Source organism: Triticum urartu, chromosome 4A, assembly GCF_056163025.1.
Source record: "Triticum urartu cultivar PI428250 chromosome 4A, HENAU_Tu73, whole genome shotgun sequence".
In the NCBI taxonomy this organism is placed as follows: Eukaryota; Viridiplantae; Streptophyta; class Magnoliopsida; order Poales; family Poaceae; genus Triticum; species Triticum urartu.
Window position 1 is genome coordinate 80,028,053 of NC_141876.1, and position 26,973 is coordinate 80,055,025.

A 26,973-nucleotide genomic window follows, 5' to 3' on the forward strand; every position below is an offset into this window, starting at 1 on the left:
CGGTCAAATTATTCATCATGTCCACACATTGAATTGACGTGACAACACGCTGCGCGTGAGGTGACACAAGAATCCCGGCGGCGTGTTCGGGTATTCTAGACTTCAGATTTGGAGTACCACTTATCTGTCGAAATCTTTCATCATTCACTTAAAACCGTCGATTGATCATACATTGAGTACCATATAACTGGAATTACCGATGCAAGTAGAAGAAGGATTGGCCCATGCTGCCGGCTGGCGTCAAGTTCGATCCCACGGATCAGGAGCTGATCGAGCACCTTGAGGCCAAAGTGAGTGCTGACAACGTGAGATTTCAGTCTCTCATCGATTTGTTCATACCAACCATCGACAGCGAGCACGACATATGTTACACCCAACCTGAGAAACTTCCAGGTAAGACACCGATCGGCCGTCTACTTGCACTTGGAGACACGGATGTTTTTCCCGTGGTTCGGATAGGTGGTGCTATCCTACATCCACGTTGATGGAGACTTCAACCCACGAAGGGTAACGGTCGCGCGAGTCCACGGAGGGCTCCACCCACGAAGGGTCCACGAAGTAGCAACCTTGTCTATCCCACCATGGCCATCGCCCACGAAGGACTTGCCTCACTAGCGGTAGATCTTCACAAAGTAGGCGATCTCCTTGCCCTTACAAACTCCTTGGTTCAACTCCACAATCTTGTCGGAGGCTCCCAGGTGACACCTAGCCAATCTAGGAGACACCACTCTCCAAGAAGTAACAAATGGTGTGTTGATGATGAACTCCTTGCTCTTGTGCTTCAAATGATAGTCTCCCCAACACTCAACTCTCTCTCATAGGATTTGGATTTTGTGGAAAGAAGATTTGAGTGGAAAGCAACTTGGGGAAGGCTAGAGATCAAGATTCATATGGTACGAATGGAATATCTTGGTCTCAACACATGAGTAGGTGGTTCTCTCTCAGAACATATGAGTTGGAATTGTGTATGTGTTCTGATGGCTCTCTTTACGAATGAAGAGGAGGTGGAGGGGTATATATAGCCTCCACACAAAATCCAACCGTTACACACAGTTTTCCAATCTCGGTGGGACCGAATCAACAAACTCGGTCGGACCGAAAAGGTAAACCTAGTGACCGTTAGAGATTTTCGGTGGGACTGACATGCAACTCGGTAGGACCGATGTGGTTAGGGTTTGGGCATAACGTAATCTCGGTGAGACCGATTACACAAACTCGGTTAGACCGAGTTTGGTAATAAGCTAACTAGAGAGTTGGTCAGGTAGACTCAGTGGGACCGATTTGCTCTTTCGGTGAGACCGAAAAGTTACAAAAAGGAAACAGAGAGTTTACAGTGCAATCTCGGTGGGACCGATTCGCTCTTTCGGTGAGACCGAAAAGTTACGAAAGGGAAACAGAGAGTTTGCAATCCCATCTCGGTGAGACCGAGATCCCTATCGGTAGAACCGAATTGCTAGGGTTTGGCAGTGGCTTATGACAAGTGAAACTCGGTGGCGCTGGATAGAAAGAATCGGTAGGACCGAGTTTGGCTTAGGGTTTAGGTCATATGTGGATATGGGAAAGTAGTTGAGGGTTTTGGAGCATATCACTAAGAACATGAAGCAAGAGGCTCATTAAGCAACAACTCATCCCTCCTTGATAGTATTGGCTTTTCCTAAATGAAGAGTCTTGAGCTTTTGAGCTTGAGCCAATCCTTTGTCCTTAGCATTTTGAGGGTTCCACTTTCACATCCATGCCATGCCAATCATTGAGCTTTCCTGAAATAGTCGTCTTGGAATAGCATTAGCTCAATGAGCTATATGTTGTTATGAATTACCAAAACCACCTAGGGATAGTTGCACTATCAATCTCCCCATTTTTGGTAATTGATGACAACATATAGATCAAAGCTTCGACAAATGATAATAAGCATGAAATATATCGTTGCTTTGAGAAGTATGTGACAAGTAAGAGCTCCCCCTAAATTTGTGCATATTTAAAATTTGCTTTGGACTGCAAATGCACAAAGAGTTAGAGTCATGGGTTACTCTTCCATGTCACATACATCTTGGTGGAGCGCTTAAAATGAGAAGAATGAAATACATGCACTCATCACCAAGAATAGTGAATGATCACATAAGATAGATAAGATGATAATATTAAGCAAACATTAAGTGTAGCTTATGATCAAACACATGATCATCAATGTCTCACGAGCAATGACATAGTATCTTACACAAAAGCAAACAAAGTTCGAAAAACCACCAAATAAAACAAGAGAGAATAAAAGCAACACTCTCTCTCGAAGCCTATGATCTATACATTTTCTCCCCCTTCGGCAACAAGTTACCAAAAAGTTCCTAGAAAATGCATAGTGCTAAGTCGACACTCAGGCTTGATCTTCAGGTGGTGGTGGAGTCCGGAGCACTCCAAGGACAAAGCCTTCTGTAGACGTGGTCGGAGTCGAGGCTGAAGTGGACGCTGGAGCTGGAGGAACTGAGGCTGTAGCTGGTGCAGACGTCGTGGCTCTGGGGTCAGCAACTGGCACTGCAGACGACCTCGGACCTCGTGGCACTCTGGCAAAGGCATCAGTTGTAGTCTTGCCTCTCCTCTCCTGCATGTCATCCTGGAGCTGCTCCACTGCAGTCTGAATCTCTGTCACTTTGACATCCAAGTCATAGAACTTTTGTTCCATGATCCTCTCTAAGCTTGCCTGGTTCTGAGTTAGGGTGGCTAGTCCTTTCTCAATCCGCAGGGTGGATGCAATCAAGTAACTAAGCTGCTCTTGTTTGGTTTTCAGGAAATATTCAGATGCCTCCTCTTGAGTAGGCATCTTGGCAGCTTTCTCCTTCCTTGCCTTCTCCTTCTTGGCTTGTGCTTGGGCAGATGATGGCTCATTCTCAGTCATGACCACTTGATTATCTTCAAAGTCTGGACGGATGGGCAGGTGTTCCTTGTCCAATAAGTATATGCCCGTGCCCATCTTAGAGTTGATGAGCTCCTGAATCTGTGGGGCATATCCACAGCTCCTCTTCTAGTCTGCTGCTGTCCTCTTGATTGTTTCAATCATAAGGCTCATGACTTTGAATTTCTATGGCACGTCAAAGATATGAAGCAAGTTGATCGCGTGGCCCCTGATCATCTTGTGATCTCCAGACTTGGGCAATAGGGTGTGCCTAAGAATCCAGTTGATGGTTGGCAGCCCTGACAGAAGATAGTGTACTGAGCCAAACTTGAACGTATCAAGTGCTTCATTTGGAATCTCCTTGTACATGTTTGACATTGAGTTGTGGTCCATCTTCTTCTTGGCATAAATGTCCAAGTCATCGTCATGCTCTTCTGGGGCATTAATCAGCTGAGCCCATTCAGCAACTGTAGACTGGTACCTCGTACCCTCTGACATCCATACAATCCTGCCATCTGGATAGAAATGGGCTGTGGAGTAGAACTGCATGATGAGTTCCTCGTTCCACTTTGTGAGCTTCTCCCAACAAAGTCCTCTACTCCACATGCCTTGAAGCTGTCCTGCACTCCAGGGTAGTACTCTTCGTTGTCCTTGATGTATTTCCAATCAACCCATCTCATATCATAGACAATTGGCTTCTTGTCTAGCAGCACTGTCTCATAAAAGTCTTGCTGCTCCTTGGTGTGAAACCTGTAGTCAACTGCAGTCCTTCTCCTTGAAGCATACGGGTCTGCTTCTCTCCACTTCCGGAGCCCTGAATCTCTCCTGAGTTTCATATCCTCAGCCATAGGATGAGCATCGTTGTGGTCTGGGATCTTGGGCTTGAGCTTTCTAAGAACATTCTCTTCTTGTTCTTCTGCAGCTTCAGGCACTGGGGCCTTGTTCTTCTCAGTAGCTGGGATGCTTCTTGTGTTCCTCTTTGGCTTTGGCTTTGGAGCTGGCTTGGCCTTGGAAGCATCTGCCCCTGTTCTTATGGCATCACCCATCAGCTTGGGTGCCTTAGGTGCTAGTGCAGCTACCTCTTCTTCTTCTTCCTCATCTTCCATGATGGAAGCCTTGCCAAGCACTCTAGCTACAGTTTTCTTCACCCTTTCTTTCCTCTTCTTGCCTTCAGTAGCAACTGGCTCAATGGGAGTGGGCTTCTCAGTTGAAGCTCTGGCCTTTGACATAGGCTGCCTGCCTGCTGGCCTTTTGATCTTCATCCCTGGTTTTATGCCCTGTGCTGGCTCAACTCTCTTGGAAGTTGCTTCCTCTTCTGCCACATAATCCTCATCTTCTGAGTCTGAGGTTCTCTTCTTTCTCTGTCTTGTGGCAGCTTTAGGCAGATTGCTAGGGGTGCTCCTACTGCCATCATCTGAGGAACTTGAGGGACTAGTGCCCTCACTCATCTGCACTTGCTGCTCTGACAAGTTCTGGCTATCACTTTGGTCTGACATGATGCAAACTCTGACTGCTGACCTTGTGAATAGGTTATAGATGAGATAGAGTGGATAAGCATCACAAAATGCAGAGATTTTTGCAAAAGAATAATTCAAAAACTTAGTTTTAGTTTCCCACTGAAAGCATCTCGAATCTACCGATTTCTAAACTCGGTGATACCGAAGCAGTTTTGGCACCTAAACTAGTGAACTTGGTCAGACCGAGTCACAGTTCGGTGGCACCGAGACTGCTAGGGTTTCACAGAGTTCCAAAATCGGTCACACCGATAAGTAATTCTCGGTCAGACCGAGTCTCACTTGTGCAATGGCATAAGCCAAATCGGTGGGACCGAGTTTTTCAACTCGGTGGGTCCGAGATGGTTTCGGCGGAAACCTAACCCTAAAATTTTCGAATTAAACCTAATCTATGAGTTCATTGACTGGATAGAAGTTTAACAAACGTGGCAAGAATCATGATGATCACAATCTGCTAAGAATCGGATTGGGGAATAGCACAAAGATCGAGTCCATACCCTAGTTCGGCGGAGACTCGCTACGGCGGCAACGGCGGGGTTGAATTTCCATTGACGGCGACGGAGACCAGCGACTGGAGGCGGCTGGCGGTGAGGAGACGATCCGGAGACCAAGTTGGCAGAGCAGGCTATCGCGCGGGCGAAGGGGTTCGGAGAAATTTCCAAATTTTTGCCCGTGACTATATATAGCCCGACCCTGTCGGTGTGACCGAGTGGAACAACTCGGTGGCACCGAGATGCAAAACTGTATACAGTTGTTGCAACTTGGTGTGACCGAATGGTTCAAATTGGTTGCACCGAGATCGAAAACCTAGATCAACTTAATGATCTCGGTAGGACCGAAAGTAGGGTATCGGTCAGACCGAGAATCATAAATAGGTTTTGGAAGTTTAAGTCTATGACGAATCGGGGACTCCGAGCGCTCCTCACACAGGGTGGTTCGAATCTGACTTGATCAATTTTTGTGATGTAGCATGAATAGAGTTTGAGACGAGAAAAGCATAGATAGCTAGAGGAGGTTCTTAGGCATTCTTGTCCATCCACTTGGCAAAAGGAAATAAAACCAAACAATCAAAACAACAAGTGGATGTCCTCGAATGAGTAAAATATGCAACCAGCATGCTCACACAATAAGATGGCAAATGAAATATGTGACAAGGCATGCACAACCAATTCTAGCATCTATCAAGCAATTTGCGATGACAAGGTCATCTATATATGAGTATATTGACTTAGGAGTCAAGTGAGAACACTTGATCATAGGTCATACTCATTGTTTAAGCTCAAGTGGGGTTACCACTTTTACATAAATCATTGTTGTGTTCACATCTTTAGAGTTGCTTTAGCTCAAGTCTTAGAGTAAAGCTCCCCCTAGATGTGATATCCCCCCTTAGAGGGATGAACTAACCTCGGGTTTTGTCGATGATGACTTCATGTAGATGTTGAAGATGTGGATGCTCAATGTTGATGTAGATCACTTGGAGCTATCCATTTGAGTGAATTGCACTTTCAATACCTACATGGGTTAGTCCCACAAGGAACAAACAAGGATATCCATAGACATAGAGTGATGCACACACAAGATGATGTCCATGAAAACTTTTAGGTTACCTTGTCCCTTGTCTTACCAACAAGAGGGTTTGTGACTCCTTGAACTAGTGCAAGATGTGGAAGTTGATTGCACTTGTTCTTGCCAAAATGATAAGAGTGAAGTATGTTGGCGGAGTCACCCTCAAGAACTCTCTAGTTCTTCTTCTTTTGGATCCACACCATCTTGATGGGAATCCTTGGAGTTGTAGTCGTACTTGATGAAGTGGAACTTGAAGTAGTCTTGGGAATCCACTTGACTAAGGTCTTAGGAGCTTCTTCAAATGCATAAATTTCCTCTTGAAGCTTGTCCTTGCCTTTTTGCTTGTAGTCTTGTGGTGGAAGATCATCTTGAGCTTGTGTCCCCTTCAAAGAAGTATCATACTTCTCTTGTTGAGGAACAAACTTTGTCTTGGGGTATTGATCTTCTTCCCACTCAACTCCATTGGCATTGAACTTTCGTTCAAAACCAACACCTTGATTCTTCCGGTGCATTCCTTGCTTGCGCACAGTTTCCTCGAATTGCTTACTCCCGGCAAGGCTTTTGTACACTCCTTTCTCTATAATTCCCTTCAATAAGCTATTTTCTTGCTCAAGTGTAACTTGGCTAAGAGAATCATTAGTGGAATCAAGAGAACTACTAGAAGCAACAATATTGGATTTAGCATGATCATTGTTACTGCTAGAGGAAGAATCTTTCTTGTTATTGTTACTAGACTTGACTTGAGGCATGTAAGTGGATAAGAGTAAATGCTTGGCAATGTAAGAAGAACTTTTCTTGCGGAGATCATCATTGATTGCTTTTAAGAACTCATGCTCTTGCTCAAGATTGAGCTTTTCAAAGCGTAATTTCTCATGAGTTCTTAAAAGTTCTCGATGATCTTTGAAGATAGTTTCATGAGCTAACTTAAGAGTGTTTAGTTCTTTAGTTAGAGCCTCAATCTTCTCCTTATCATTGTCATTCGTTTTATCTTGATTAGCATGATTAATTGAAGTTTCATCATAGTATTCATCACTAGAGTTGTCAACAAGCAAATCATCACCTAACAAGTCATCTTCATCACTATTGAAATCAACATACTCGGGGTGTGTTACCTTAGGACCTTTGGCCATGAAGCATCTCCCAATTCCTTCATTTGGTGAGTCAAATATGTCGTAGGAGTTGGTTGACACAAGTGCTAGACCGGCAACACCTTCATCTTCAGTATCTTCGGAGTCGGAGTGATAACTTCTCTCGGAGTGGCTGTCGGAGTCGGAGCCGGATACCCATTCACCAACATGAGCTTGATGTCTTCGTTTTGTGTAGCTCCTTGATGATTTTTCCTTCCTTTCTGAATCCTTGCTTCTCCGTGAGTATCTTCGTTCATAACAATCATCTCTACTCCTTCTCTCTCTTGGTGGTGATTCTTTGCTTCTTCTTTTTGGAGAATCTTCTCTTCTCTTGTAGGGAGCCGTACACTCATTGGAATAGTGTCCGGGTCTTCCACAACTGTAGCAGTTTCGCTCTCGACTAGAAGATCTTTTGTCATTGTAGGACCTTGACTTGAAGCTTCTATCTTTGCTTCTACTCCTGTAGAACTTGTTGAAGTTCTTCACCATTAAGCTCAATTCTTCATTGAAGTTTTGTTTCTCACTTGATGATGTAGGGGCTTCACATGAGGCTTTGTAGGCACCACTTGATTTGTTGGGAAGTTCCTCTTTATCCTTAAGTGACATCTCATGAGCAACAATTCTTCCAATCACCTTCGTTGGCTTGAGATCTTTGTAATTGGGCATCATTTGGATCAATGTGCACACGGTATCATATTTTCCATCCAAGGCTCTTAGAATCTTCTTGATGATGAATCTATCGGTCATCTCTTCACTTCCTAAGCTGGCAATCTCATTTGTGATGAGAGCAAGCCTAGAGTACATTTCAGCGACACCTTCACCATCCTTCATTTGAACTTGTCAAGTTGACTTTGAAGCACATCCAACTTGGATTCCTTGACGGAGTCGGTACCTTCGTGCATATCAATCAAAGTGTCCCAAATTTCCTTTGCATTCTCAAGACGGCTGATTTTGTTGAATTCTTCGGGGCACAATCCGTTGAAGAGAATATCACAAGCTTGAGCATTGTATTGCAACATCTACAACTCATCCGCGGTAGCTTCATGGTTTGGTTCTTTCCCATCAAAGAAGTCACCTTGCAAACCAACACACACAATAGCCCAAACGGCGGGGTTATGTCCAAGAATATGCATTTTCATTTTATGCTTCCAACTAGCAAAATTAGTACCATCAAAGTAAGGACCGCTACGGTGATAATTTCCCTCGCTAGACGCCATACTCTCCTAGGTTGTGAAACCAAGGCTATGACCACCAAAAGCTATGGAGATCAAAGCAAATGGAGACCAAAGCTCTGATACCACTTGTAGGATCGAAAGTATGTCTAGAGGGGGGTGATTAGACTACTTGACCAAATAAAAACTTAACCTTTTCCCAATTTTAGTTCTTGGAAGATTTTAGCTATTGTAGGACAAGTCAAGCAATCATCACACAATTCAAGCAAGCATGCAAAGAGTATATTGGCAGCGGAAAGTAAAGCATGCAACTTGCAAGAATGTAAAGGGAAGGGTTTGGAGAATTCAAACGCAATTGGAGACACGGATGTTTTTCCCGTGGTTCGGATAGGTGGTGCTATCCTACATCCACGTTGATGGAGACTTCAACCCACGAAGGGTAACGGTCGCGCGAGTCCACGGAGGGCTCCACCCACGAAGGGTCCACGAAGTAGCAACCTTGTCTATCCCACCATGGCCATCTCCCACGAAGGACTTGCCTCACTAGCGGTAGATCTTCACGAAGTAGGCGATCTCATTGACCTTACAAACTCCTTGGTTCAACTCTACAATCTTGTCGGAGGCTCCCAAGTGACACCTAGCCAATCTAGGAGACACCACTCTCCAAGAAGTAACAAATGGTGTGTTGATGATGAACTCCTTGCTCTTGTGCTTCAAATGATAGTCTCCCCAACACTCAACTCTCTCTCATAGGATTTGGATTTTTGGAAAGAAGATTTGAGTGGAAAGCAACTTGGGGAAGGCTAGAGATCAAGATTCATATGGTAGGAATGGAATATCTTGGTCTCAACACATGAGTAGGTGGTTCTCTCTCAGAACATATGAGTTGGAATTGTGTATGTGTTCTGATGGCTCTCTTTACGAATGAAGAGGAGGTGGAGGGGTATATATAGCCTCCACACAAAATCCAACCGTTACACACAGTTTTCCAATCTCGGTGGGACCGAATCAACAAACTCGGTCAGACCGAAAAGGTAAACCTAGTGACCGTTAGAGATTTTCGGTGGGACTGACATGCAACTCGGTAGGACCGATGTGGTTAGGGTTTGGGTATAACGTAATCTCGGTGAGACCGATTACACAAACTCGGTGAGACCGAGTTTGGTAATAAGCTAACCAGAAAGTTGGTCAGGTAAACTTGGTGGGACCGATTTGCTCTTTCGGTGAGACCGAAAAGTTACAAAAAGGAAACAGAGAGTTTACACTGCAATCTCGGTGGGACCGATTCGCTCTTTCGGTGAGACCGAAAAGTTACGAAAGGGAAACAGAGAGTTTGCAATCCCATCTCGGTGAGACCGAGATCCCTATCGGTAGAACCGAATTGCTAGGGTTTGGCAGTGGCTTATGACAAGTGAAACTCGGTGGCGCCGGATAGAAAGAATCGGTAGGACCGAGTTTGGCTTAGGGTTTAGGTCATATGTGGATATGGGAAAGTAGTTGAGGGTTTTGGAGCATATCACTAAGCACATGAAGCAAGAGGCTCATTAAGCAACACCTCATCCCTCCTTGATAGTATTGGCTTTTCCTAAAGACTCAATGTGATCTTGGATCACTAAAATATAAAATGAAGAGTCTTGAGCTTTTGAGCTTGAGCCAATCCTTTGTCCTTAGCATTTTGAGGGTTCCACTTTCACATCCATGCCATGCCAATCATTGAGCTCTCCTGAAATAGTCATCTTGGAATAGCATTAGCTCAATGAGCTATATGTTGTTATGAATTACCAAAACCACCTAGGGATAGTTGCACTATCAGACCTGGAGCAAGAGAAGGAGCAGGAGCTGGTCCTCTACAAGATTTTCTACCAGACGAACACTAGGGCCAGGAGTAAAAAGATTATAAGTTAGTTTGGTATTGGTAGCTGTACTACCTTGTCGTCCGCAAGTTGGTATTGTTGTTAACGATCTTTTGGTATGAACTTGCATTTGCTTCCAACCATCATGCCGAGGGTCGATGTGGATCTAAAGCTGAATCATTTGTTTCGAAACGAATTTTCAGGCACCTGATTTTTATTTGATGGGTAGCATAAGCACCCGCCGTTCGAATTCCCAGTTCTCTAATTTTTTCGAAACAAGTGCATGCACTTATTATCACGATAAAAAAACAATATCCGTACTGCATCCCAGTTATCAGTCTGTACTTGCAGAATTCTTTCATTTATTGAGCATGTATATTGTTTTTTCAGGTCGAGCAAGTTTCAACTGGGCTGTAGATTGCCCAGGGTTGTTTTGTTTTTAACAGGCCCAGCCCATGACGACAGTGGGGCACAAAGATCCAGCAGGTATCTACTGGCCTTTGGCCCGCCAGCGTTAGTTATATTTTGTCTTACAACGTCCGCAGGCAGTTTTTTTTACTGAATCAAACACACAGCATAGTTCTATTTTCCTCTTGAAACGCATGTCCTACATCCGTTTTCTAATCTCTACCTATAGTTTTACTAGTTCATATACACGTATCATTATATTGAAAACACATAAAATTCCCTTTTCATATTTACATCCTTATTTTTGTTGTTTTTTCCCACCCAACGCTGATTTTTTTACCACTGGTTTTCCCTTAAACCAACTGAATTGTCCCACGTCTTATTTGCTTACAAAAACAAAATGAATTTTTTGGAAAATCAATAAGTTCTTAAAAAAATTTATCATTTCGGGATTACAACAGTTCGGACTCCACGGAAATATGCAAAATAAGGTTGGACTTTTTGACCGTGGTCCTGGGCAGAAAATGGGATGTAATAAATTACTTAAGAATTAGAAAATGGGCTGCAAATTATAAAAAATAGGAAATGGGCTTTATGTTGTCTGCCATAGATTTGGAGGCTGACTTGTGGGCCTACTAAGTTCATGCGTACACAAGGTTTCTCAAAAAAGAAACTTAGTCAACAATCGACTCTACCAGTGTTAGACCATTAGATGTCAATCTAACGGAAATCGTGCTTCTTCAGTCTCTGATCTTCCTGCCCCAGCCGCCCAAACCAGCGCCGTCGGAACCGCCTGCTCCCGCCTCCCATGGCCGGCAGTGCTGCCGGGAAGGCCTCACGGACCCATCATACTCGCATCCCTGGCCTGTCTATCCCTCTACTCACCCACACCTCCTGTTATTTTCCGGCGACGGCAGCCGAACCAGTCAACCCTCGTACTCTCCACCGCGTGGGCAGCCACTGCCGTGTCTTCCCCGGCTCCGTGTCGTTCCCTTCGTAGGCCTTGCCGTTGTCCACCGCCTAGGTGCTCTTGCCGTGGCGTGGTCAACGATGTACATCCAACGGCCGTAGTGCTTCTCAAACCTCTGGTCTTCTTGCCCCAGCCGCCCAAAGCAGCGCCGGTCGTGCCGCATGCTCCTGCCTCCCGCGGCCGGTTGTGCTGCCGTGGAGACCTCACCGTCCCCATACTACTCCCACCGCTGGCCAGGCCATCCCTCCACTCACCCACTCCCCCTGTTATTCTGCGGTGACGGCAGCCTCACACCGCAGCCGAACCAGTGAACCCTCATACTCCTCTCCTCATGGGCATCCACTGTCGCGTCTTCCCCGGCTCCGCGTCGTCCCCTTTCTAGGCCTCACCGTCGTCCACCGCCGTGGTGCTCTCGGCGTGGCATGGTCAATGTGGTCAACGACCAACTTCCATCAAAAGAGTACTGTACGTGGAGAGGCTGACAGCTGGGTCCACGGCAGCCGCAAGGAAGTGCCTCCTTATTACGCGCAAAATAATTATTCCTCCACCTGACAGCAGGGACCCACCGAACGGGCCACTAGTATTTCACGGAAAAAACGTTTCCCCCTTGACTGCTGGGACCCACCGGACGGGCCACCGTATTTCGTGAAAAAAAAACATTTGCCCCTGACTGCTGGGACACACCGGACGGACCACCGTATTTCGCGAAACAAACATCCCCCCTGCTGTCAGCTCGGACCCACCGGAAGTGCCTCCTTATTACGCACAGAAAAATGAATACTCCCCCTTCTAGCTAGGACCCAACCTGGTGGGAGGCTGACTTGTGGGCCTACTAAGTTGACGAGGATGGAGGGCTTTGTCAATTTAGTCAATATGAACGATTCTAGCTCCAGTGACCGTACGATGTCCATCCAACGACCGTAGTGCTTCTTCAATCTCTGGTCTTATTGCTCCAGCCGCCCAAAGCTGCGCCGGTCGTGTCGCGTGCTCCTGCCTCTCGTGGCCGGCAGTGATGCCGCGGAGGCCTCACCGCCCCCTACTACTCCCACCGCTGGCCCATGCTATCCCTCTACTCACCCACACCCCCTGTTATACTGCAGCGACAGCAACCTCACGCCGCAGCCGAACCAGTGAACCCTCGTACTCCTCTCTGTGTGGGCATCCACTGCCGCGTCTTCCCGGGCTCCACGTCGTCTCCTTCCTAGGCCTCGCCGTCGTCCACCGCCTTGGTGCTCTCGGCACGGCGTGGTCAATGTGGTCAACGACCGACTTCCATCAGAAGAGTACTGAACATGGAGAGGCTGACAGCTGGGTCCACGGCCACAAGCCAGTTTTTTGTGATTTGCCCAGTAAGTCGCTTTGTCAGGCCTGTTGGGCTGCAAATCTTTCAAGACGAGGAGAGCTTCATTCGTCTGGCCGAGAAAATGGCCCATCAGTAATGAGAAATAGGCTGTACATTTTTAAAACACATCAAACCGGCAATTAGTTTAAAATATCTTTTTTTTTCATTTCGAGATTTTAAATTACATTAATTTTTATGCGTGGAGAATTTGTTGGATTTTATATTGATATACATTTATTTTTAAAATCAGTTTGAATGTGTGTCGAAATTTCGGGATTAAAAACAGTTCGGACCGCACCGAAATATGCAAAATTTCGTTAATTTTTTAACCGTGGCCACAATATGGGCCGTAATGCTAACAAAAAGAATATGGGCTCCAAAAAAACCTTAAGAATTTGCAAATGCATTGTAAATTATTAGAAATAATGGCAGATGGGTTCTATGCTATTTTCCACAGATTTGAGGCTTTCCTAAAAAAAGGTTGATGCACAAGCAGTGACTGTTGGATGTCCATTGAACGGCCATCGTGCTTCTTCAATCTCTGCTCTTCCTGCTCCAGCTGCTCAAACAAGCGCCGGCGGGATTGCCCGCTCCCTCCTCCTCGCGGCCGGCTGTGCTGCCGCACAGGCCTCACCACCCCACCGTACTCCCATCGCTGGCCTAGCCATCCCTCTACTCACCCACACCTGCTGTTATTATCCGACGACGGCAGACGAACCAGTAAACCCTCGTACAGTCGTACTCCCCTCCGCATGGGAAACAACTGCCGAGTCTTCCCTGCCTCCGTGTCGTTCCCTTCCTATGCCTCGCCGTCGTCCACCACCCTGGTTCTCTCGGCACAGCCTGGTCAGCGTGGTCAACGACCGACATGCATCTGAAGTCGACTTTACGTGGAGAGGCCCATAGCTGGGTCCATGGCCGCACGCAAGGAAATGCCTCCTTATTACGCGCCAAATAATGATTCCTCCGCCTGACATCAAGGACCCACCGAAAGGGCTTCTGTATTCCGCGGCAAAAAACGTTACCGCCACTGACAGCTCAGACCCACCAGCTATATCTTCGCACGCAAGGAAGTGCCTCCTTATTACGCACAAAAAAATGAATACTCCCCCTGTTAGCTGGGACCCAGTATAGTGGCAGGCTGACTTGTGGGCCTACTAAGTTGACGGGGACAGAGGGTTTTGTCAACTTAGTCAATATGCATGACTCTAGCTCCAGTGACCGCACGATGTCCATCCAACGGCCGTAGTGCTTCTTCAACCTCTGGTCTTCTTGCTCCAGCCGCCAAAACTAGCGTCGGTCGTGCCTCGTGCTCCTACCTCCCGTGGCCGACTGCGATGCAGCGGAGGCCTCACTGCCCCCTACTACTCCCACCGCTGGCTAGGCCATCCCTATACTCACCCACACCCCCTGTTATTCTGCGGTGACGACAGCCTCACACCGCAGCGAACCAGTGCACCCTCATAATCCTCTACGCGTGGGCATCCACTATCGCGTCTTCCCCGGCTCCGCGTCGTCCCCATCCTAGGCCTCACCATCGTCCACCGCCCTGGTGCTCTCGGCGCGGCGTGGTCAACGTGGTCAAGGAACGGCTTCCATCGGACATGGACTGTACGTGGAGAGGCTGACAGCTGGGTCCACGGCCGCAGCAAGGAAGTGCCTCCTTATTACGTGCAAAATAATTATTCCTCCACCTGACAGCGGGGACCCACCGGACGGGCCACCGTATTTCGCAAAAAAAAACGTTTGCCCCTGACTGCTGGGACCCATCAGCTACATCTTCGCATGCAAGGAAGTGCCTGACAGTCGGGACCCACCTGGTCAAAGCGTACGTAGCGTTGTCATTCTGGTCGCGAACGTGTACGTACATATATACTGGTGGATGTAGAGGTGCACACGTGTCATAGTAGAGGCGCGCACGTAGCATGTACACGTACGTACAACGGCCATGGTGCAAGAAAGAAAATACGGCCACGTATGTGTACATACGGGCGGGGTCTCGAACGCCTACTCGCGCATACGTACGGCCAGGGCTCGTCTACATGGCTGGGTCGGAACGGAGAAACAACGTCGTCGTCGTGTTCATCGGGAGGCAACGGAGTGCGTCGTGTTCATGGGGAGGCAACGGAATGCGTCGTGTTCATGGGGAGGCAACGGTATGCGTCGTGTTCATCGGGAGGGCTTGGACGGAACAGGCGATGGAAACGAGGCCTGGCGTACCGCAGAACAGAGGAAACGACCTTGTGTTCGACCTGCCACGTTCGACACGGGATCCTGTTCATCGGGAGGGGTCTCACATACCGCAAAACGGAGGAAATGGACCTCCTACGGTCGAAACGGGGGTCCTGTTGATCGGGAGGGGTGTGGCGTACCACAAAACGGACGAAACGGACTTGTGTTGGAGCGCTACGGTCGAAACGGGGGTCCTGTTCATCGGGAGGGGTGTGGCGTACCGCAAAACGGGACTCCACGGGATACTGTTCATCTCCACCGTCGACCCCCTCCAGCCTCCACGAGCTACTGTTCATCCACCGTCGACCTCCTCCAGCCTCCACCTGCGACTGTTCATCCACGGGCTCCTGTTCATCCAGCCTCCACCGTGCGCTACTCCAGCGGCTACTGTTCAACCAGCCCTCTCCACGGGCTCTTGTTCAACCACCCCTCCACGGGCTACTGTTCATCCTGCACTCCACCGTCTACTGTTCATCCTGCCCTCCACGGGGTGGTCCTGTTCATCCAGCCCTCCACGGGGTCCTGTTCATCCAGCCCCAACCGGCTCGATCGATCGGGGTCATGTTCATCCAGAGGCAACACCACGGGGTCCTGTTCATCCACCCCCACCGGGACTGTTCATCCAACCCCCCCCCCCCCCCCGCAATGCCCACTGTTCATCCAGAGGCAGCATCGATCGGCTTCAATTAGCAGCAGTAGCGAAGGAATCGCTCGATCGGGTTCAGTTAACAGCCATCGATCGATCGCTCGAGTTCAGTAATGCATAGCCTGCAGTGCAATCGCTCGGGTTCAGTTAGAGTCCAACGCCTCGCTCGGGTTCAGTTAGAGCCAACGCCTCGCACACACGCGCGTACGTGTACGAGAGAAACGCGCATCGCTCGGCCCCCGACCTCCCACCGTAACAGGGAACTCCCCGAAATTTTCCTCGCCCTCACTTCTACCATGGTTTTTTCCGTCATGGACGGCCCAAAGAATGTCATGCAGCTGCGTCTCCGGCCCACCCAGGACGAAAAGCCCATTTTCTATCATGATTTTTGTCATAGAAGTAGGAGCCCACCACATCTATGATGATACCGGGTTTTGTCACAATTATCGTCATAGAAGTGTCATATCTATGACAGAAAAAATTTCGTTCGGCCCAAAATGTCATGGATGTGTCTTTTTTTGTAGTGAGGACAAAGAAGAAGAGGACAAAGGAGAGGAGGAGGACAAGGAAGAAGATAGTGAGGCAGAGGAGGAGGAAGAAGAAGATGAGGCCAAAGAGGGGGGCGGAGACAAAGGTGCAGCAATTGGCAGTGAGGGGAAAGAAGATGATAAGGAAGAAGACAAGGATGATGATGGTGATGATCAAGGGGGGTCCAATGGAGGCAGTGACAGCAGCGATGATGATGATGACAATGCCCCTGGTTCTGGTAGTACAGGCGGCAACACATCCAAGAGGACTAGCAGCTCTGCCAACACTGCCAGCAACAAAAATTCATTGAGCAGCAGGAGCACACTACACATGTTGATTGACAAAACTTGCTGGAAAGACAAGGATTTGTCGAAGTCAAAGAAAAATGATGAAGCAGAGTCTCAGGGCAGCATTGATATGTTCGAGCTGTGCAACTTGAAGCCAGCTTTGCCAACCACCTTTCCCGTGCCAGATTTAGTGACAAAGAGATGTGTGAGAACATCAACGTTGCCATTGATCAGAGCCTGTTCTTATCAAGTGAGGCTGAAAAGAATCAAATTGACATGGAGGAAGCAGGAAAGTGTCTTGACTGGATTCATTCAAAGAAAAATACAAGGAATGTTTGAAGCAGCTTCCAGATACAAGCTGCAGCAAGAGCAAGGCAGCATCCGTGGCAAACCCTCACGTGGTCCAGAAGCACAAAGTAGTTTCAATGAAGAAGAATCTGTAGTTGCCTCAAACCAAGGAGAAGATGGTGAGTGCAGATGCTGAAATAAATGTGGTCAAGGAAGTTGCGGTTCAAACTGATATGCCAACTGTAGTGAACAGAGAGCCAACCATCATCACAGGAGTTCAACAGATCAAGGGGAAGACTCCTCTTTCAGCAGTCCCACATAAACTAGCTAAGCAGCAAAAGATTTTCAAGTTTGCCAAGGGCACAAAGGGGGGACAGGGTACAAAAGGTGTGGGGTTCAGAGACGGGCAGAACTACGTGCCACAGCAATTGATGCAGGGGTGGCAAGTTCTGCTAGGTTGCTGCCAACTCAGGCTGCAAAGATGCCAACTGCAGATACCAGTGTACCAACTAATGTGTCAGTTAGCAGCGTGGTCATAGTCAAAACCATCACTGCTGCTCAGGAAGGCACCACTGCAACTGCAAGCCCCAAGGTGCCAACTCATATAGATACTTCAATGCCAAACATGAAAGGAGGTGATCAAACTTCCAAAGTGTCGTCCCCAAGAGCTAGCACAGCCAAGCAAGCCTGCATCACCAAGAGCTGACTTTCAGCACTCATTAACAAAAGAGGACGTCTTCAACATTGTAAGTAGGTGCAAGCCTCCAAGGCCGCCAACTACAACACTATTGTGAACCAAGTCAGTGAGTGTTGCACCTATGTATGTGCCACAAAGAGATGCCCTGGGCCTTGAACCCATACGCAGATCAAACTCTTGCAGCTATCATGGTGACGGGTTCTGCGATGCACCATCTTTTGACTTGAGCATAGATGTGATGCTCCAGCACCTGCTCCAGCAGCAGAAATAGCGGAAGCCGGTATGGTTGTCATAGATCAGGGTGAGTTGGACCGAACAGCTGTGAATGAAGGATGCGCTGCTACTGATGCTGGCAAGGCAATAGCTCAAGAGCCAGATGTTGGATCACCATACAGTTGCCACACCCTGATATGCGCAGAACCAGCAGTTGGCACGAGTAGTTCTTCAAGACCACCTGTTGCACGAAGACAGAGGAGGGTAATAAGGCTCGCAGCATCTCAAAGGTCTCCATTCATTGACTACAACAAGAAGAAGACGTTCAACTCCAAAAGAGGCAGTCAACATGCTTTACGCTGCCCTCTTGTATTGGTTCAGGCATCACCCAGGAGCAAGTGATGAGGCTACCAGGTAAACCAACTCCCCACAGCCTACATACATATTTTTTTCAGTTGCACAGGACCACCCACTTAGTTGCACAGAAAGCAGAGCATGTTGCATAGAACAGGGCTTTTAGTTGCACACTGTTTTGTTTTAATTTCATACATATTTTTTTGTTGCTGTGACCCTTCAAGCTAACTTGCCTTTTTATTTCTTTAAAAAAATTCAGCCCTGAGATAAATAGGTATGGTGCTTTCTACATTTCTTTAAAGGAGTTAGTTGATTCCATGAAGCCGGTTCAATGGCTGTCAAGACTTGTTATTGAGACTGGAATCTTACACATCATGGTAACTTACCAGAAGGGTCAAAGAAGGTTGTCATGCCACTGAGGTTTTCTGTAAGTTTTTTCAAAACCTTTGTCCCCTCTTTTTTCTGTAGCAGTTTTGTTTACCAATTCAGGGAGTCCTTTTGTCTAGTAAGGAGTTTGAGGCATGCTTATAATCTCTGCAGACCAATTTACAGCAAGGGATCCACATTGTGAATGAGATAAACAAGAAGTTTGATTACAAGAACCGTCTCGACAAGCAAGACTTGGTAAGTGTTGCGCCCACATGATGCATCTCTTAGTTGGCACTCATAATATGTTCAGTTGCACATGACACATCTTTTAGTTGGCAAATACTTTCTGGCAACCTGTTTTAACTTCACCAAGTCTTTACTGTTTTTTCTTACCTACAGTGTGTATCTGTGTCTGAATCGTTCACGCATGCAGGTCATGCTGCCATGCTCGAGTGAGCTGATATAAATGATAAAGAGGGAGGGAGGCATTATTGGGTCTTCAATGTCAACTTGAGGGACGGACGCTTCGAAATTCTTGATTCAAACAGGAAGCTGGACAACATTGAGCTGATGAACACCGCCTCTACCATCGCGGGGGTAGTACACCAGCTATGGAGGGAGCATTACCCAAAGTTCAGCATCGAGCACTTCCAGATTATTGACATTGACGCACCGAAGTAGCGCAACAAGTAAGACATTAAGCGTGGCATTCTTCTCAATTTCTTACCATCAATTTGTAGTTTTTAAAATTTTCTACATGTGCAATCTTTAGTTTTTTAAGACACGGAACTAGTTTGCAATCTATTTTTCATTTTTATGAGATTCTCATGGATTATGTAGTCAGTTGCACAGTGATACGTCTCCAGCGTATCTACTTTTCCAAACACTTTTGCCCTTGTTTTGGACTCTAACTTACATGATTTGAATGGAACTAACCCGGACTGACGCTGTTTTCAGCAGAATTGCCATGGCGTTATTTTTGTGTAGAAATAAAAGTTCTCGGAATGACCCAAAAATCAACGGAGATTATTTTTGGAATATATAAAAAAATACTGGTGAAAGAATCCACGCTAGGGGGCCCACACCCTGTCCACGAGGGTGGGGGCGCGCCTACCCCCTAGGCACACCCCCTGCCTCATGGGCCCCCTAACGCTCCACCGACCTCAACTCCAACTCCATATTGTCACTTTCGGGGAGAAAAGAAATGGGAGAGAAGGATTCATCGTGTTTTACGATACGGAGCCGCCGCCAAGCCCTAATCTCTCTCGGGAGGGCTGATCTGGAATCCGTTCGGGGCTCCGGAGAGGGGAATCCATCGCCATCGTCATCATCAACCTTCCTCCATCACCAATTTCATGATGCTCACCGCCGTGCGTGAGTAATTCCATCATAGGCTTGCTGCACGGTGATGGGTTGGATGAGATTTATCATGTAATCAAGTTAGTTTTGTTAGGGTTTGATCCCTAGTATCCATTATGTTCTGAGATTGATGTTGCTATGACTTTGTTGTGCTTAATGCTTGTCACTAGGGCCAGAGTGCCATGATTTCAGATCTAAACCTATTATGTTTTCATGAATATATGTGAGTTCTTGATCCTATCTTGCAAGTCTATAGTCACCTATTATGTGTTATAATCCATTAACCCCGAAGTGACAATAATCGGGATACTTACTGGTGATGACTGTAGTTTGAGGAGTTCATGTATTCACTATGTGTTAATGCTTTGGTCTGGTGCTCTATTAAAAGGAGGCCTTAATATCCCTTAGTTTCCAATAGGACCCCGCTGCCACCGGAGGGTAGGATAAAAGATGTCATGCAAGTTCTTTTCCATAAGCATGTATGACTATATTCGGAATACATGCCTACATTACATTCATGAACTGGAGCTAGTTCTGTGTCACCCTGTGTTATAACTATTGCATGAGGAATCGCATCCGACATAATTATCCATCACTGATCCATTTCCTATGAGCTTTTCATATATTGTTCTTCGCTTCTTTACTTTTCCGTTGCTACTATTGCAATCACTATAAAACCAAAACTGCTACCGTTACTTTTGCCATTGTTACCACTACTATCATATTACTTTGCTACTAAATACCTTGCTGCGGATATTAAGTTTCCAGGTGTGGTTGAATTGACAACTCAGCTGCTAATACTTGAGAATATTCTTTGGCTCCCCTTGTGTCGAATCAATAAATCTGGGTTGAATACTCTACCCTCGAAAACTGTTGTGATCCCCTATACTTGTGGGTTATCAAGACTATTTTCTGGCGCCATTGTCGGGGAGCATAGCTCTATTCTTTGAGTCACTTGGGATTTATATCTGTTGATCACTATGAAGAACTTGAAAGATCAAAGAACCAAGATTTTTCCCTCAACTACGAGGGGAGGTAAGGAACTGCCATCTAGCTCTGCACTTGATTCACCTTCTGTTTTGAGTAAACTTGCAACACCTTCTCCTGCTATTCATTCTGATATGTCGCATGTTATTGATGATGCCACTTCTGCTTTGCATGATACTTATGGTGAAAATACTTCTATGCTTGATAATAATGTGCCACTAGGTGAATTTCTTGATGAACAACTTGCTAGGGTTAGAGAGAATGAAATTATTGAAACTGATAATATTGATGAAAGTGATGATGAAGATTCTCCCCCTAGATATGAATTGCCTGTTGTGCCTGAGGGTTATGTTATGGATGAAGAAACTGCTAGAATCTTCTTAGCTTGTAATGATAGATCTGATCTTAAGAAATTATTAGCTAAGCTTAAAGAAAAGTCTTGAAATGCTAGAATGAAATATAACCCTGCTTTTGCTACTTCACCTATCTTTATTACTGATAAGGATTATGATTTCTCTATCGACCCTGAGTTAATTACTTTGGTTGAATCTGATCCTTTTTATGGCTATGAATCTAAAACTGTTGTGGCACATCTTACTAAATTAAATGATATGGCCACCTTGTTTACTCATGATGAGAAAACTCGCTATTACTTTATCCTTAAGTTATTTCTGTTCTCATTAAAGGGTGATGCTAAAACATGGTTTAATTCTCTTGATCCTGCTTGTGTGCATAGTCCCCAGGATATGATTTATTACTTCTCTGCTAAATATTTCCCCGCTCATAAGAAACAAGTTGCCTTAAGGGAAATATATAATTTTGTTCAAATTGAAGAAGAGAGTCTCCCCCAATCTTGGGGGAGGCTTCTCCAATTACTTAATGCTTTGCCTGATCATCCTCTCAAGAAAAATGAAATACTTGATATCTTTTATAATGGACTAACCGATGCTTCCAGAGACCACCTGGATAGTTGTGCTGGTTGTGTTTTCAGGGAAAGAACAGTTGATCAAGCTAAATTGCTATTGAATAATATGTTGAGTAATGAAAATGATTGGACACTTCCTAAACCAACTTCTAAGCCAACTCCAAAGAAAAGGGGTATTCTATTTCTCAGTCCTGAAGATATACAAGAGGCAAAGAAATCTATGAAAGAAAAAGGTATTAAAGCTGAAGATGTTAAGAATTTACCACCTATTGAAGAAATGCATGGTCTTGATAACCCGACACAGATAGTGAAGGTAAATTCTCTCTATAGATTTGATGAAGGTGATATTCCTCGTTATAAGTCTGCTAGCCAATGCTTAGACGATTTTGATAATTTTATTGTTAAACAAGAAAACTTCAATGCTTATGTTGGTAGACAATTGCAACGCAATGCTGATATGCTTGAACACTTGAGTGATTATATGTCTAGAGTTAAAGGTGAACTTAAAATTATTAGTAAACATGCTTCTATGGTTACCACTCAAGTAGAACAAGTACTTAAGGCTCAGAATGATTTGCTCATTGAATTAAATAATAAGAAAAATGATAATGTTGTTAGAGTTATGACTAGAGGGGGTAAAATGACTCAGGAACCTTTGTATCCTCAGGGCCACCCCAAGAGAATTGAGCAAGATTCTCAGAGAACTAATATTGATGCACCTAGTTCTTCTAAGAAGAAGAAGAAAAAAAGATAGGACTTTGCATGCTTCTAGTGAACCTGTTGTTGACACACCTGAGAATCCCAATGATATTTCTATTTCTGATGCTAAAACACAATCTGGTAATGAACATGAACCTAGTGATATTATTAATAATTATGTTCATGTTGATGCTCAACCTAGCGATGATAATGATGTAGAGATTGAACCTGTTGTTGATCTTGATAACCCACAATCAAAGAATCAACGTTATGATAAGAGAGACTTTGTTGCTACGAAGCACGGTAAGGAAAGAGAACCATGGGTTCAGAAACCCATGCCTTTTCCTCCTAAACCATCCAAGAAAAAGGATGATGAGGATTTTGAGCGCTTTGTTGAAATGATTAGACCTATCTTTTGCGTATGCGTTTGACTGATATGCTTAAAATGAACCCTTACGCTAAGTACATGAAGGATATTGTTACTAATAAAAGAAAGATACCGGAAGCTAAAATTTCCATCATGCTTGCTAATTATACTTTTAAAGGTGGAATACCAAATAAACTTGGAGATCCAGGAGTACCAACTATACCATGCTCCATTAAAAGAAACTATGTTAAAACTGCTTTATGTGATCTTGGAGCCGCTGTTAGTGTTATGCCTCTCTCTCTTTATATCGTAGACTTGATTTGAATAAGTTGACACCTACTGAAATATCTTTGCAAATGGCTGATAAATCAATTGCTATACCTGTCGGTATTTGTGAGGATGTGCCTGTTGTGGTTGCAAACATTACTATTTTAACAGACTTTGTTATTCTTGATATTCCTGAGGATGATAGTATGTCGATTATCCTTGGTAGACCCTTTTTGAATACTGCAGGGGCTGTTATTGATTACAACAAAGGCAATGTCACTTTTCATGTTAATGATAATGAGCATACGATACACTTTCCGAGGAAACAACCTCAAGTCCACAGTATCAATTCTATTGGAAAATTTCAACAATTACTATTGGAGGTTTTGAATTTCCTCTTCCTACTGTCAAGAAGAAATATGATATTCTTATTGTTGGGGACGTGCATATCCCTGTTGAGGTAACCTAGTGCTATTCGAAATTCTCCGGTTTCATGCAATTCGGAATGAGTTTGTTAACAAGACTTGATCAACCTTGTTAGTGGATTCCTTTTGATGAGCATGAGATGGATGAAGTTAGAAAGCATAACTCTCTGTACCCTCTTTTTACTTTCTGTTATTTAATTTAAATAAAGTAAAATAGTATTTTCTGTCTATTTTCTGAATTATCCTTGCAATAAAAAAATACCCCGAAAATAAAAGTTCTCCAAATGCCCTGAAAATGAAATATGATTTTTTCCAGAATATTTAAGAATTATTGGCACTGAGAACAAACCAGGGGGCCTCACTGTGTGCCCACGAGGGTGGAGGGTGCGCCCTACCCCCTGGGCGCGCCCTGCCTCGTGGACCCAACGTGGGTCCCCCCCCCCACTTATCCTTGCACCCACACACTTTGTCTTGCTCCAGAAAAAATCACCCACCAGCTCAAACCCGAGTTCTTGCTCATCTTGCTGCCATTTTCGATCTCCTTGCTCAAAGCTCCATTCACAAAACTGCTTTGGGGGATTGTTCTTCGGTATGTGACTCCTCCAATGGTCCAATTAGTTTTTGTTCTAGTGCTTTATTTATTGAAAAATTTTACTGCTTAGGTGACCCTGTTCTTGAGCTTGCATGTCAAATTTATGTGGTCATAAGTAGTTTTAATGCATGATATAGCCTCTAGGCACTTGTAGGAGTAGTTGCTATGAATTTTGTTGAGTTTGCTTCACTTTTATTTTAAGTTACTAAAAATTTCAGAAATTTTCAGAAAAAGATGAAGAGATTCTTGAGGCGCTCATCGAGCCGAAGCTCTAAGGACAAGCAAAATGACGAGAATAAGAAGCCCAAGTATAATCTCCCTTGTACTGCGGAGGCCTCACCGACTTCCTCCACGACCAGCGCAAACAGTATCTCTTACTCACCAATATTTTTGTGCAAAATTTTCATTTCCATGCTAGGAGATCACCACCTTCAGTGGAATTTTATTTATATGATGAGCATAAGGAGATGTCACTTTATGATTTTTGCCGGGTTTGTAGGATACCCTTTGAGGGCAGCATAGAGGAACCACATCGTAATGATGTGGAGGGATTTATTGATATGATTGCTGATATCTACTACACAACCTTCTTCTTATAGACGTTGTTGGGCCTGCAAGTGCACAGGTTTGTAGGACAGTAGCAAATTTCCCTCAAGTGGATGACCTAAGGTTTATCAATCCGTAGGAGGCGTAGGATGAAGATGGTCTCTCTCAAGCAACCCTGCAACCAAATAACAAAGAGTCTCTTGTGTCCCCAACACACCCAATACAATGGTAAATTGTATAGGTGCACTAGTTCGGCGAAGAGATGGTGATACAAGTGCAATATGGATAGTAGATAAAAGTATTTGTAATCTGAAATTATAAAAACAGCAAGGTAAAAAGTGATAAAAGTGAGTGTAAACAGTATTGCAATGATGGTAAACAAGGCCTAGGGTTCATACTTTCACTAGTGTAAGTTCCCTCAACAATACTAACATAATTGGATCATAAAACTATCCCTCAACATGCAACAAAGAGTCACTCCAAAGTCACTAATAGCGGAGAACGAACGAAGAGATTATGGTAGGGTATGAAACCACCTCAAAGTTATTCTTTCCAATCAATCCGTTGGGCTATTCCTATAAGTGTCACAAACAGCCCTAGAGTTCGTACTAGAATAACACCTTAAGACACAAATCAACCAAAACCCTAATGTCACCTAGATACTCCAATGTCACTTCAAGTATCCGTGGGTATGATTATACGATACGCATCACACAATCTCAGACTCATCTATTCAACCAACACAAAGGACCTCAAGAGTGCCCCAAAGTTTCTACCGGAGAATCACGACGAAAACGTGTGCCAACCCCTATGCATAGGTTCCCAATGTCACAGAACCCGCAAGTTGGTTACCTTAACATACATCAAGTGGCGCGTGGTATCCCATTGTCACCACAGATATCCACGGCAAGACATACATCAAGTGTTCTCAAGTCTTTAAAGACTCAATCCGATAAGATTACTTCAAAGGGGAAACTCGATTCATTACAAGAGAGAAGAGGGGGGAAGAAACATCATAGGATACAAATATAATAGCAAAGCTCGCGATACATCAAGATCGAATCATCTCAAGAACACGAGAGAGAGAGAGAGAGAGAGAGAGAGAGATCAAACACATAGCTACTAGTACATACCCTCAGCCCCGAGGGAGAACTACTCCCTCCTCGTCATGGAGAGCGTCGGGATGATGAAGATGGCCACCGGTGAGGGTTCCCCCCTCCGGCATGGTGTTGGAACAGGGTCTCAATTGGTTTTTGGTGGCTACGGAGGCTTCTGGCTGCGGAACTCTCGATCTATGTTGCGCTCTGGAAGTTTTAGGTCATGTGGGGTTATATAGGCAGAAGAAGCACGTCAGGGGAGCCATGGGGGCCCCACGAGGCAGGGGCGTGCCCTAGGGGGGTGGGCGCGCCCCCAGCCTCGTGAGCACCTCGTTCCTTCCTTGACGTGGGGTCCAAGTCCATCAGGTGTGTTTCCTTCCAAAAATAACTTCTCCAATTGATTTCGTTCCGTTTCGACTCCGTCTGATATTCCTTTTCTTCAAAACACTGAAATAGGCATAAAACAGCAAATCTAGGCTGGGCCTCCGGTTAATAGGTTAGTCCCAAAAGTAATATAAAAGTGGATAATAAAGCCCAATATTGCCTAAAACAGTAGATAATATAGCATGGAGCAATCAAAAATTATAGATACGTTGGAGACGTATCAATTGCTGTAGGGGAAACAGGGAAAGTTTCCGATGCAAGAATCACTAGCATACATTTTCCTGTTCTACGTTACTTTGCAATATTTGCTAGTAGATGCTTAATTGGTCGCGGGAACTGTGGAAATCTTAGTGCTCCTGATATTGTTATTTTGTGCCATGCTTTGTCTCGTGATACCACTTTTAGTTTAGGCACTATTGTTGCTAAATGGTTAAATCTGAACTGTACAAAGGGTCCCGTCCTAGGAGGCATCTTCGCCTCGCGCCTTGCTGCACATTTTAACATACCTATTAGGCATTATGAGAATGAGGAAAAGTTGCCGTCTCATATTTTTCTAGATTATAAGAGCATGGTAGCACATGATTTTATTGTTAAGCATAAGAAGAAGATGCTTAACTATAGACTAATATTTGATAAGAAACACTTTGAGACTATTACCTTGCCTGCTCCCTCTTTGTTCAACATATTTTCAGGCACGTACACTATTTTGCCAGAGGCCGTTCAGTCATACCAGAGCCTGACATCAGCTCCAGAGCCGGAGCCACTATCTGATCCTCACCGTCAGTCGGTTTATCAGTGGGATCCGGAGAAGATCGCCAACCAGTGGCACCCCGAAGACCCTCCTTAGTACACTGGAGAGGGAAGTTTTGATCCAT